The sequence below is a fragment of the Urocitellus parryii genome, chromosome 8 (genome assembly GCF_045843805.1).
Source record: "Urocitellus parryii isolate mUroPar1 chromosome 8, mUroPar1.hap1, whole genome shotgun sequence".
Classification (NCBI taxonomy): domain Eukaryota; kingdom Metazoa; phylum Chordata; class Mammalia; order Rodentia; family Sciuridae; genus Urocitellus; species Urocitellus parryii.
The window spans coordinates 51,921,366-51,934,927 of NC_135538.1; the positions used below are offsets into that span (position 1 = coordinate 51,921,366).

At 39.3% G+C, this 13,562-nt stretch overlaps 1 non-coding gene across 1 annotated transcript; it reads right to left on the reverse strand.

Moving 5' to 3' along the window:
* On the reverse strand, nucleotides 1-107 carry LOC113183394 (U6 spliceosomal RNA). Its single transcript, XR_003300870.1, has one exon. It is a non-coding gene; the product is annotated as a U6 spliceosomal RNA (small nuclear RNA).
* Between the last annotated feature and the right edge of the window lie 13,455 nt (nucleotides 108-13,562).

Sequence of the window (13,562 nt, forward strand, 5' to 3'; positions counted from 1 at the left end):
AAAAATATGGAATGCTTCATGAATTTGCATGCCATCCTTGTTCAGGGGCTGTGCTAATCTTCTCTGTATTGTTCCAATTTTAGTATATGTGCTGCCAAAGAGAGCATAACAATATTTCAATTAGGTCAAAAGGCCAAAAGAGAAAATGGAAGAATAATATTTAATGATGAAATGGATAAAATCTAATGAAATCTAATGAAAACTATCCATCCCAAGTAGAATAAATACAAAGAGATTGACACCATAGCTAAACTGTTATTCTGAGGTGTTCTCTCTATCTCTCTCTCTCTTTTTTTAAAAACAAAATACATTTATTTATTTATTTATTTATTTATTTATTTATTTATATGTGGTGCTGAGGATGGAACCCAGGATCCCAGGGTCTCACACGTGCTAGACAAGCACTCTACCACCTAGCCACAACCGCAGCCGCTGAGGTGTTCTCTTCTTCACACTCTGACCACTTTACTCACAACAGCAGGGAGTCTCTGTCTTGACCTGCCTGACCTTTGCCCTAAACAATTGTTAGCTAGGTTGACTCACTGCAATCCCTACTTTCCAGCTTTTTATTAGTTATTTGTCTTATTTAAAATGGGATCTTGCTATGTTGCCTAGGCTGATCTTGGACTTGTGGGTTTCCACTTTTTTTAAACATTTGATCCCCAAATTTCCATTTGAAAAATTAGAATATCAACCAAAAGAAGCCAAATTATCAAATGCATGAATGAAACCAAATCTGGAATATAGACTTTCCAGTGTGGAAAACAGGATGTGCAGTGTGTGTGATTGCATTTTCAAAGTACATATAGAGTGAGGCTTTTGATCATAGCAGAGTCATGAGTTGGGCAAATCTGTCCTGCCTCTCTCTACACACACACACACACACACACACAAAACAAAAAAACAAAAAAAAAACTGAAATTGTTAAAAAAAATATGCCAGGGCTTTGAATATTTCAAAGGGAAACATTTCAAATGGAAGTTCATCCCATGGAAAAACACTCCTCTGAGAGACAAGTCCTGAGGAGAGAGAAAGGCTTTCTTCAGTGGCCAAATGAAGGAGAAAGAGGGAACTTTGCTCACAAATCAGTTTCTCAACTCTGGTTGAGCGATTGCAGAAACCGCACAGGAATAATGAGGAGGAGGGATAGGCTAATAAAGTGGAGGAATATTCATATCTTTTCTGGGAATAGGCAGAGATCTTCCAGGAACGCGGATGCCACTTTTTTTTTTTTATTTCTTTCTTGGTCTGGTGTTTCTGGTCGTGGTGGCTGGTAGGTGTCTTTGGCTTGGGGGGATGGTTAGGAGAGCCCAGATCAAGTCAACACATTTCTCACATGTTCAACAGGCCTACATACAGAGCTGAGTAGAATCTGACCTAAAGGTTAAGACAACAAAGGAGACCAACACAGTATGAAGGCAGAGATGCCAAGTCTTTTTATCCCATTCCACTTACCCATTGGACATCCATAGACCCAAGTGAAGAGTTTTTACAGCAAAACTGGATTTCAGGTCCCTGAAGAGTAACCTAGGCAACTGTTATTGTCATAATCTTCACATCAGACGTGTTAACTCCTGCAAAACTTGTGAGACTAATAATGTATTACTCAGCAGTGTGACCTTCTAAATTAGTGATTTTTAAAGTCAACTAAGAGCAAGTGAAGCTAACAGGTTTATTTAGAGTTTTCTTCAGTAATATAACAACACAGGGAAAAATATGTAGTCTTGAAAACCTGCTAACATTTTATATAAAAATAATGAGAGTCTATGGCCTTCATGCCTGGAGCTGCCCCTGCCCTGTAGCTTGAACACAGCAGTTTTACCAGGGCAGCACTGATGGTGAAAACTAGCAGCCTCACTGTCAGAATCCAGTAGGCTTGATTTGGAGTGGAAGATGAAGACCCACCCCCAGTGCTGACAATAAAAGCAGCTAACTCAGGAGAAATTGTAAGGAAAATTTTGCGGCTCTCTTAGTCTATGGTTGCAGTCCTGGTTGGAGTAAGGAGCTGACCAGCAGAAATTTAATGGGGGAAATCCTAGAAACGAGAGCACCCTAGAGAAGTTATATAAGCTCTCCACACATCCCTGATTGATGCATATGTGTAGGGGAGAATCAAGAGAGCCTGAAAGAAAGTCAAAATTAGATAGACTCAAAAATGGACTGAATTTTGAATGTATTCCTCCACTCACACTGAGATCCATTACAAAGGATGGATCTTTTAGGCTGACAGTGTTTGAACCCAGCCTCTGCCCAATCCCTGTCTGACCACTGAGTTCTGCAGATATAGGAATGATCTTTAGAAAGTTAGGCAGGCTACAAATTAAAAAAAAAAAAAAAAGACAAAACCTGAAAACAACAACAAACCCCAAAACAAAACAAAACCAAGCAGAAGCATTAGTGACCACACACCGCAGGAGACGAAGATTCTGCTTATTAAGTTCAGACCAGTTAATAAAGACAATAAACGCTCAGGGGAAAAATCAGTCTACTATTGCTACACTATATCATATAAAATGTCAAGTTTTCAACAAAAATCGTGAGTCAAGTAAAGAAACAGAAAATCTGGCCTATACTCAAGGAAAAAAGGAAGTAACAGAAACCGATTCTGAGTGGGCCCAGAAGAAATTAGATTTGACAAAGATTTCAAAGCAGCCACTATAAACATATTCAAAGAATAAAGAAAATCATGCTTAAGAATTAAGAAATCAGTGTAATGACAATGATTCAATAAATAGAAGATCTCAATAAAGAAGTAGAAGTAATTTTTTAGAAAGGAACTTAATGGAAATTTCCTTTCTTCCTTCTTTCCTTTTCTCCTTTCCTCTCTTCCTCCTTCCCTTCCTTCCTTCTCTCCCTCCCTTCCTTTCATCTCTTTCTTTCTCCCACTTCCTCTTCTTTCTCCTTCCTTCCTTTCTTGAAAGGGTCTTACTTTGTTGCCAAGGCTGGTCTCAGACTCCTGGGCTCACACAACTCTCTTATCTCAGTCTCCCCAGCATCTGGGACTATAGCCACATGTCACTGTGTCTCATTAGCTTAATGAAAATTCTGAGTTGAAGTGTATAATAACAGAAACTGTAAAAAAAATTACTAGAGGATATCACAGAAGAAAGAATCGGTGAACTTTAAGACATCATTAGAAATTACTCAATCTGAAGAACACAGAAAAAAAGATGAAAGAAAGTCAATAGAGCCTCAGATGTTGCTGGGATAACTCAAGCATAACAACATAAATGTAAGTGGAGCCCCAGAAGACTAAAATAGAAAGAGGCAGGAAAAATTTAATGATATAATGGATAAAAATTGCCAAAATCTGATGAAAAATTTCCACAGACCCCAGAAGCTAAACAAACCCAAGTGGAATAAATACAAAGAACCACACCTAGACACATTATAGTATAGGAAGCCAAAGCAAAAGAAAATCTGGAAGCTAACAAGAGAAAACCAACTGATCACATACAAGGGGACAATATAATTAATAACCAACCTCTCATTAGAAACGTGGAAGTCCAAAAACAGTAGCATGATATATTCAAATTGCTGAAAGAAAAACTGAAAATTTGTGTCTAGCAAAACTAACCTTTAATAATGAAGGTAAAATATTCTCAAATAAACAAAATCAGAGAATGTTTGCTAGCTGATATGTTTTACAAGCAACACTAAAGGAAATTCCTTAAGCTGAAAGGAAATGATAGAGGTGGTAACCAGAATCCAAAAAGAAAGAAAAAGAAAAGAAGAAGAACACAGGAAATGGTGAGTATGTGGGCCAATAGTAAAAATGGTTCTTTTATCTCCTCTTAATTTCTTCAAAAATATTTTGTAAAATGTTATAATAATTAGTATAATAAAATATAATTTTATAAGTTTATAACACATGCATACATATAAATAATAACAGCAAAAGGGAAGGAGGAATGGAGTTATGTTGAAGCAAAGTTACCATATTACACTGGAATTAAGTTAGTATGAACTTGAATTATATTTTGAAAAGGTAAAATGTATATTTTCATCTATGCAGCAACAATTAAGAATTTAAAATATTTCTTTATTTAAAATTTTAAATATCTAAAAACCTATCAATGGAATAAAAATGTTACACATAATATTTAATACAAAAGAAGAAAATAAAAGCAACAGATGAACAACAAAAAATCTGCCACATATAGAAATTAAATAACAACATGACAGATATAATCCAAGCCTATCAATAATTACATTACTTCCTAAACATCTAATTCAAAGGCAAACATAATTAGACTGGTTACAAAACAATATCCAATAAAATACTGTCTAGGGAGATAAACATTAGATTTAAAGATAAAAATAGAATTGACAGGAACTGGAGTGTAGCTCAGTGGTGGAGCACTTGCTTAGCATATGAGAGGCCCAGGATTCAATCCCCAGCAACACACACACACACACACACACACACACACACACACACACACACTGGATTGATTGACAGTAAAAGGATGAAAAAGATTGACTATGTAACGGTAATCATAAGAGAGCTGGGCTGGCTGAATTAATATCAGACAGATTGACTTTAGGAAAAGAAATACACTACAGATTATATATATATATATATATATATATATATATATATAGAGAGAGAGAGAGAGAGAGAGAGAGAGAGAGAGAGATAAGCTTTTCATAATTGTAAAAAAAACTAATATAGCAGTAAGGTATAACTATTAGACACAAATAACAACAGAGCTGCAAAACATATGAAGCAAAAATTGACAAAACTGAAGAAAGAAATTGACAATTCTGTGTAGTTAGAGATTTCAATACCCAAATTTTGATAATTGATGAAATAACTGGACAGAAAATAAGAGTAAAACAATTTAAATACTTTTTATTTATTTATTTTTATTTTAAGAGAGAGAGAGAGAGAATTTTTTAATATTTATTTTTTAATTTTCAGCGGACACAACATCTTTGTTTGTATGTGGTGCTGAGGATCGAACCTGGGCCGCATGCATGCCAGGCGAGCGCGCTACCGCTTGAGCCACATCCCCAGCCCCGATTTAAATACTTTTAATAATGGCAGGGCACACCATGTGTTGGACCAGGAAACAAATCTAAATACATTTAAAATAATTGAAATCATTCAAAGGATGTTCTCTGCTCACAGTGGAATTAAATTAGGGTCTGTCAATAGAGAGATATTTGGGAATCCTCAAATATTTGCAAGTTAAACATTGTATTTATAAATAATTCATGGGACCAAAAAGGAAATAAATAAAACTAAAAACATTATGAATTTAAAGTTAACAGAACACAACAGATCAAAATGTACGGGCTAAAGCAGTGAGTGGTTGAGCTACTTCCTTAGTGAGCTACAGGGTCTCACTAAGTTGCCCAGGCTAGCCTCAAACTTGGTATCCTCCTGCCTTAGCCTCCGGAGTAACTAGAATTATAGGCATGCACCACCACACCCCAATTCTCAGTGTTAGAGTGGTTATCTAGCATTTTGGAGGCTCTGGGTTCAATTCCCAGAATGGCAACAAATAAATAAATAGCAGATAATAAAAGTAAAAATTAGAGACTATCACACTAATTTGGTATAAATCAAAAGGAATTTAAGAGAATATTTCAAGAGATACAAATTTGCAAAACTGACTCAAGAAGAAACAGGTTATGTATAAATTTCTAACAAGTAATATAATTGAATTTGTAGCTAAAAATCTTCCGATAAAGTAAACTCCTGGCCCAAATACTTTCACTGGTGAATCTTACCAACATTTAAGGAAGAAATAGTACAATTCTACTCAAGCTTTTCTATAATATAGAAAAGAAAGATCACTTCCTAACTGAATCTATTTTAGAACAGCATTATCTTGATACAAAAGCAAGATAAAGATATTTAAAAATTATAGACCTGATATTTTCAGGCACACTGATGAAAAAAATCCTTAATACAACACTTGCAAATCAAATCCAGCCATATAAATGAAAATATAATACATTACACCTAGGGATTTATCTCAGTAATCCAAATTGTGAATAGCGGTTGTACCTGAATGCTAGGATTATTAGCAGTTCTTTTCCTTTCATTTTTCAACAATGAACATGGTTTCATTCTTCAGTGAGAATTTAAATATTGTGATTTTTAAGAACATAAAGAAAGACACACAAAGAGTTTTCTTCCAATATTTCCTAGAGTAGATTAGGAGCAAAAGAAAGGCTGATTTGGGTGAAAGATTTTCAGAGAAACAAAGGAAAAGATAAAATGAAAATATGAAGCTAAAAAATGGCAAACATACTAGGACAGCCCCTCCCCTGTCTCATGAACAAGCAGGAGTCAAACAGACTCACTTGTCACTCACTAGTGACAAGCAGGGCCCCCTCAGGCTTCCAGTCCCCCAGAGGAGCCACCTCCTCCCTGCATGATCTGGGAGTTTGCACGAGAACTAGAATCTTGTTTTGTGAAGTGTAAATCAAGGACAATGTGATGAAGTCATCAAAGAAGCCGTGCTTTAAGGAGCAAGGCATGTACAGAAAAGAGACAGTGCTAAGTACTCATTCATTGTCTATTCTTTTTTTTTTTTTTTTTAGTTTTTTTTAAATTTTATTTTTTATTCTAATTTGTTATATATGACAGCAGAATGCATTACAATTCATATTACACATATAGAGCACATTTTTTCATATCTCTGTATACATAGTATATTCACACCATTCACATCTTCATATATCTACTTAGGGAAATGGTGTCCATCTCATTCCACCATCTTTTTTATACCCTTCCCCTCCCTCTCCTTTCCCCTATCTAGAGTTCATCTAATCTTCACATGCTTCCCCTTCCAACCCCACTATGAGTCAGCCTCCTTATATCAGAGAAAACATTTGGCATTTGTTTTGGGGGATTGGCTAACTTCACTTAGCATTATCTTCTCCAACTCCACCCATTTGCCTGAAAATGCCGTGATTTTATTCTCTTTTAATGCTGAGTAATGTTCCATTGTGTATATATACCAAAGTTTCCCTAGCCATTCATCTACTTATGGGCATCTAAGTTGGTTCCACAGTTTAGCTATTGTGAATTGTGCTGCTATAATCATTGATGTGGCTGTGTCCCTGTAGTGTGCTGTTTTTAAGTCCTTTGGGTATAGACCGAGGAGAGGGATAGCTGGGTCAAATAGTGGTTCCATTCCCAGTTTTCCAAGGAATCTCCATTCTGTTTTCCATATTGGCTGCACCATTTTATAGTCCCACCAGCAGTGTGTGAGCGTACCTTTTCCCCACATCCTCGCCAAACTTATCGTTGTTTGTATTCTTAATAGCTGCCATTCTGACTGGAGTAAGATGAAATCTTAGAATAGTTTTGATTTGCATTTCTCTAATAGCTAGTGATGATGAACATTTTTTCATATGTTTGTTGATTGATTGTATATCACCTTCTGAGAAGTGTCTGTTCAGGTCCTTGGCCCATTTATTGATTGGGTTATTTGTTTTTTTGGTGTTTAGCTTTTTGAGTTCTTTATATACCCTAGAGATTAGTGCTCTATCTGATGTGTGAGGGGTAAAAATTTTCTGCCAAGATGTAGGCTCTCTCTTCACCTCACAGATTGTTTCTTTTGCTGAGAAGAAGCTTTTTAGTTTGAATGCATTCCATTTATTGATTCTTGATTTTAATTCTTGCACTATAGGAGTCTTTTTACGGAAGTAGGGGCCTAATCCAATATGATGGAGATTGGGGTCTACTTTTTCTTCTATTAGATGCAAGGTCTCTGGTTTAATTCCTAGGTCTTTGATTCATCATTTAACTTCTTATCTGGGAACTTAGACATTATTATAAAAAGTTACCCTGACACCGAAAGCTGAATGAGAATACAGATGCTTCTTGACTAAGACTGGGGCCATGGCTTAATAGACTCATTCACATTTAATGCTTAATAGATTGAAAATAATAAGTGGAAAATTTGTTTAATACACCTACCCCACAGAACATCATTGCGTTGCCCAGCCTACCTTAAAATGTGCTGAACACTTAACCCACAGTTGAACAAAACCCAAAGCCTATTTTATTATGAACTGTTGAATCTCTCATGTAGTTTATTGAATACTATATTGAAAGTGAAACAGAATGGTTGTATGCATGCACTGTCACCACTACAAAGAATCGAAAGTCGAATGTTGTTAAGTTGGGGACCATCTGTATTATGCACCTAGAAGGACAATCTCTGCAGGCAGGAGAATGAGACTAGTCTACCTCTGAAAGCAATAAGAGAGATATTTTATTTTCAGTTGTATCGTATAGTTTGCAAAAAAAATGAAATAGTGAGTGATATATAGTCATTCCTCCCCTTACCCATCTCCCAGCTTTCCCAAAGCTCTGGCTCACAGCTTTGGTTGCACATATTCTTCCCCATGCTCAGTTCAGACCAGAGTGGGCAAATCTGGAGACTATGTCTGGAGTCAGTTGGACCAGACCCCACTGAACTGATGCAGATGCTGCTCAGGACTGGCTGTACCAGGCATGTACATCCCTGGGCTTAAAATGTGTAAGGTCTCTCCCTCCCTGGCCTCAAATGCCTCCCCACCTAGTTGATAATTCCCCAACTCCTTTAGCAAAAAGTACCTCTTGTGCTAGAGACAGAAGTCTACAATGCCAAGTATAAGAGAGAAAAACCTTAGTTGGGGCTTCTAAATAAAATGCAAACTGCAGTGCTCACTCAAAGAAATTTCTAAAAATGACAAGAATCATTAGAAGAATGGTAACATCTCTAATAAAAAATGAGAAAGTAGGGGCTGGGGTGATGGCTCAGCGGTAGAGCGCTCGCCTAGCATGTGTGAGGCGCTGGGTTCCATCCTCAGCACCACATAAAAATCAATCAATAAAATAAAGGTGTTGTGTCCGATCACAGCTTAAGAAATATTTAAATATTAAAAAAATGAGAAAGTGTCAGACCTGATTTATGGGGAGGAACAGCAATGTGAAAGACACCGATGCTGGGCTTCCCAGGAGGTTGACTGGCAAGAGGACAGGAGATGGAAATTGAGAGCTATAGTCCACTTACAGGACCAAAGATAGAGGCTGGGCAAAGTGTGTAGAGAGAGCTGCTCTCAGAGGGCCCTGGAGAAGGCCATGGATGCCTTGCAGAGCAGGTGTGGAGGTGCTTGCAGCCCAGCTGTTTCCCTGAGGCTAACTGTACTGGTGGAGAAGCCCTGAATCCCTTGGTGTTGCCTAATTCTTCCTTCTGGTGCCTTCCTGTGAACCCTACATACTATCTCCATCCCTTGTCACCTCCTTGGGTTGGGCCGCAGTCAGGACACACATGAAGAATCTGAGCTGAAACCCTTCATGCTTGAAGACTGACTATCTGTGGTCCCTTGGGATGTGCAGCCCCTGGGCCACCGTTCACAGCCTGGTCTGCCTGTTTTAGTCTGCTTCCCAGGATCGTGTTCTCCCACATTCTGTGCTTCTGTCTTCTGGCTCCGCAAGCTCATGTTACTTTACTTGGCATCTAAACCTCACTCTGCAGGCACTCTGTGGAATTTTATTGAAAGGCATTGTGATGCAGTGCTTAAGCACAGACTTCTAGAGGCTGTGTAATTGTGGCCAGTTATTTAAGTTCTTTCTGTTTTAGTTTCTCTCTGTGTGAAAGGGGATAATAGTACAACTTGTTTTCACAAAGTCTTAAGAATTGAAAGGGTAAATATGTGTAAACAATTGAATAATGGCTGGCATAGGGCACAAAAGTTGACTTTTATTCATTCCAGACTTATTTTTTGAGCAGCTACTTGTCACATGCTATGCTAGGTGACAGACATAAAATATCGAATACTAAGAAGCACCAACCTCATCCTAGGCTAAATGAGAGACGTTTAGACTTTAATCAGTAATTACATTGTACATAACAGTAAAGTCTTAGTCTGTTTCCTATTACTCTAATAGAACACCTGAGACTGGGTCATCTCTAAAGAAAAGAGGTTATTTGACTTATGGTTCTGGAAGTCCAAGAATATGGTGCTGGCATCTGCTTGGCTTCTGGTGAAAACCTCATGGCAAGAAGTAGAAGGGCCAATAGGTGTGTACAAAGGGATCCCATGATGGGAGAGAAAGCAAGAGAAAGCCTTACTTTTTAACAACCCGCAGTAACTAATCCAGTCCCCAGAGGGTAAATACTCACTCTCTCCCATGAGATGGCATTAATTCATACACTAGGGCTCTGTCCTCAAGTCCCAAACACCTCCCACTAGTCTCTACTTCCCAACATAGTTGCATTGAGGAATCAAGTCTTGAGATGGGTTTTGATGGGAACAAACTATATTCAGCAAGACTGCTATAGAAGAGCTGAGTATAGCACCAGAGAGTGTAACAGAAAGGTCTCCCCCAGGGCGGGCTGAAATGCCCAAAGAAGGACCTTGAGATAAACACTGGCTGGCCTCTGTACTATGATCCTTGGAAAGGAGTCAGGTCCTTGAACTAAGTCAGGGCCCTGTGATGGAAACAGGATATTATAAATATCAATCACCAAGCAACCTGCCAGGAAGACACACTGAGATCTTCTTGAATCTTCTACCAGCAGTGGGACATGTGGCAAAGCCCCAAACTTGGCTGAGCCTCAATGAACCAGCCCTGGAGTTAAATAATCAACACTATTCCCAGAGGTCTGTCCAAGTCCTAGAGGTGGAGGAGACCTCTGTTTCTGCAGCATCGGTGGGTTGATTCTGTCTACCTACAGAGAACATTTCAGAGTATTTTGGAACCAGAAATCCCCAAATGCCAAATTAGATCAGAGATGCCAAGGAAATTTTAAAAATCCAATGACCCCATTAGACATAATTAAAGCTGTCCAGACTCTCTAAATTTGTTTTGGGAATTATATTTCAATATTCTTCATCTTTTTAAATCAGTGCAAAATAATTATACAGAATAGTGGGTTTCATTTGGTATATTCGTACATGCATATAACATAGTTATGTGATCAATTTTATTTTGGTGATTTTTTTAAAGGTAGAAAAATTACTTAATATGTAATCCATGGGCAGAGACTTGTTCATTCTTTTAAGCTCAATCCAGGACTACTATCTACATGTGTCTTAGTCCATTGTCTATTTCTTAAACAGAATATTGAGACTAGGTAATGTGTAAAGAAAGAGGTTTCATTTTAGCTCATGGTTCTGGAGGCCAGGAAGTCCAAGATTGGGTGGCTTCGTCTGCTCAGCTTCTGGTGAGAATCATATGCTGCTTCAACTCATGTTGGAAAGTGGAAGGGAAAGCAGGCTGGTGAGAAAGGGACAAACCTAGGGCAGCCGCACTTGATAACAACCTGCTGTCATGGAAATGAATGAGTCCAACAAGAACAAGAATTCACTCACAGGAGAAAGGCATTAATCCATCATGGGTTTGTCCCCATGACTCAAACACCTCCTACTAGGCCCCTCCTTCCAATTGACAAATTTGGGACCAAGTCTCAACATAAGTTTTGGTGGAAACAAATTATTGAAACCAAAGTAACATGATTCTCCAAACCTGAGCAGACTTCCTACCCAAAATGGACTGATGCTTCACCTTCTGAAGAGTGGTTGCTTCCAGGAGCAGCAGACATCAACATCCTGGGAGCCTGATAGACATGCACAGCCTTGGGCCCCACTTGGACCTATGAATTAGAATCTGCATTTGAACAATGTGAGTGGTAAATGCATCAAATTTGAGAAGCACTGGTCTGGTGGGTGTAGGAAGGCTTTCTACCTCTTGAGGAGCACTCTGAATATGACACCTTCATCTACATTGTACCAACTTTCAGGACAACAGTCATCTCCCTCCAAGTTCAGTTAATGTAAGAATACCATATACTGGAAAGTAGTTATCTGAATATTTTGGGCTTAACAGTGAGATTTTCCAGCCAAGAAGAAAAATCTAATTTGCATTCCCGAATAGGTACACAGCCTATTTCCATTATGACTGCCATCACTTCACCAAATTTGCCCATTAGACTAGTCAGCTCTGTGCACTGACCTCAGTGAGGCCTGCCTTATCCTCCGGTGAACAAGCAAGTGGTGGATGCCCTGCTGGGTGCCAGGGTTTGGAGACCAACACTGCGCAGTCCTTCTCCTTGAGTTTAGGGATTTCAAAGACTTGGGGCCAAATTCAGCTGAAACTTCTGAACATCCTCAACCTTGCTGCTATAATCCTCCCAAATCCCGAACTTTCTCCACGAGCCAAGGCCATAATCTATTCTGTTCTCTCCTTCATCTGAATCAAGGAATATGTTTTCAGAGACGGTTTTAACTTCTTCAGTAAGTAGGTAGTCTGAAAGGGAAGATGGTGGAGAGTGTTCTTGAGGCTATACATTTGTGATTCTTAATCTTGGCTCCACTCAGGAAACTAAAAAATACAGATACCCAGATTGCACCCCAGGTCAGTTAAAGAGCACACTCTTTAACAAAAGCGTCCACACAAAAAAAGCATGTGTATGCGCGCGCACACATACACACCTTATTATTCTAATTGCTTTTCATTTTATTCAATCTCCATAGCAACCCACATGGTAGGTACTCTTATTATCCTCATGTTTTGATAACTTTAGGGCTCTGGAGAATTAAGTGAATGAATGAGGTTCCTCAGTCTGTGACCCAGGGAGTCTGTCAGATTCTGCATTTGATCATTCTACTAAATGGCTTCAGACTGAGCTCCCGGCCGATCCTAACACACAGGGCTAAACTCCTGGGCTACAGACTAGGTGGGAACTTCACCTATTTTTCACTCCAGTCTCACAGGACCTGTGCTCACCTGGGCAGGAGGTGGGTGTCAGGCTGGGGTGGGCTTGGGGGAATGTGGACCCTCGTATCAAAGTGATGCTCCTTTTCCTTTCTGGTGCCTGGTTCTAGGTCCCTAAATCTCAGTGGTGACAAACCATTCAAAGTCATCTTATCCCTGGCTCCAATCTCTTTGCCCTCCTAGCCATCATTCATCTTCTTTCCATCTTACCCTCCCTTTAATCTCATCAACCTAAATAGGTTCTCAGCACTTCTCATTGCCTGTTGGGTTAAGTCTGAATTTTTCTACCAGGCGTTCCAGGCCCTGCCTGTCCTCAGCTGGCCCCGGCTTTGTTTCCTCTGCTCGGGTCAGAGCTCAGTCCCTCTGTTCACCTCCCCTTCTTCCCTTTCTGGTGCTGAACTGAATCAGGCCCAGCCTCCCCTCCTCCCCACTTCCAGCCCATGTGACTTTCTCATTCAACACTTTCTGCCAACCCCACAAACCTTGACCTCCAGCCTGCACTGTCTTCTGATTGTTCCAGAGACTTCAGTCCATCTCACCAATAACACCGAGGGCAGGGACTGTTAGTGATTTGCATCTTAAACGTCCCCAGCTAGTGGTACTGTTGGGAGGTGGTGGAAAGCTTGGGGTGGGGGGGGCCTAGTTGGAAAAAGTGGGCTTTGCCTTTGAAGGTATTTTTTTGTCCTTTGCCCTTTGCTCTCTGTCTCTCTGCTTTCACGTTGCCGAGAGATGAACAGTTGGCTTTGCCACCCCTCCTGCTCTGCCTCGCCACCCGTCCAAATGAAGCCAAGTGACTATGGACCGGAACCTCTGAAATTGGGAGCCAGAATAA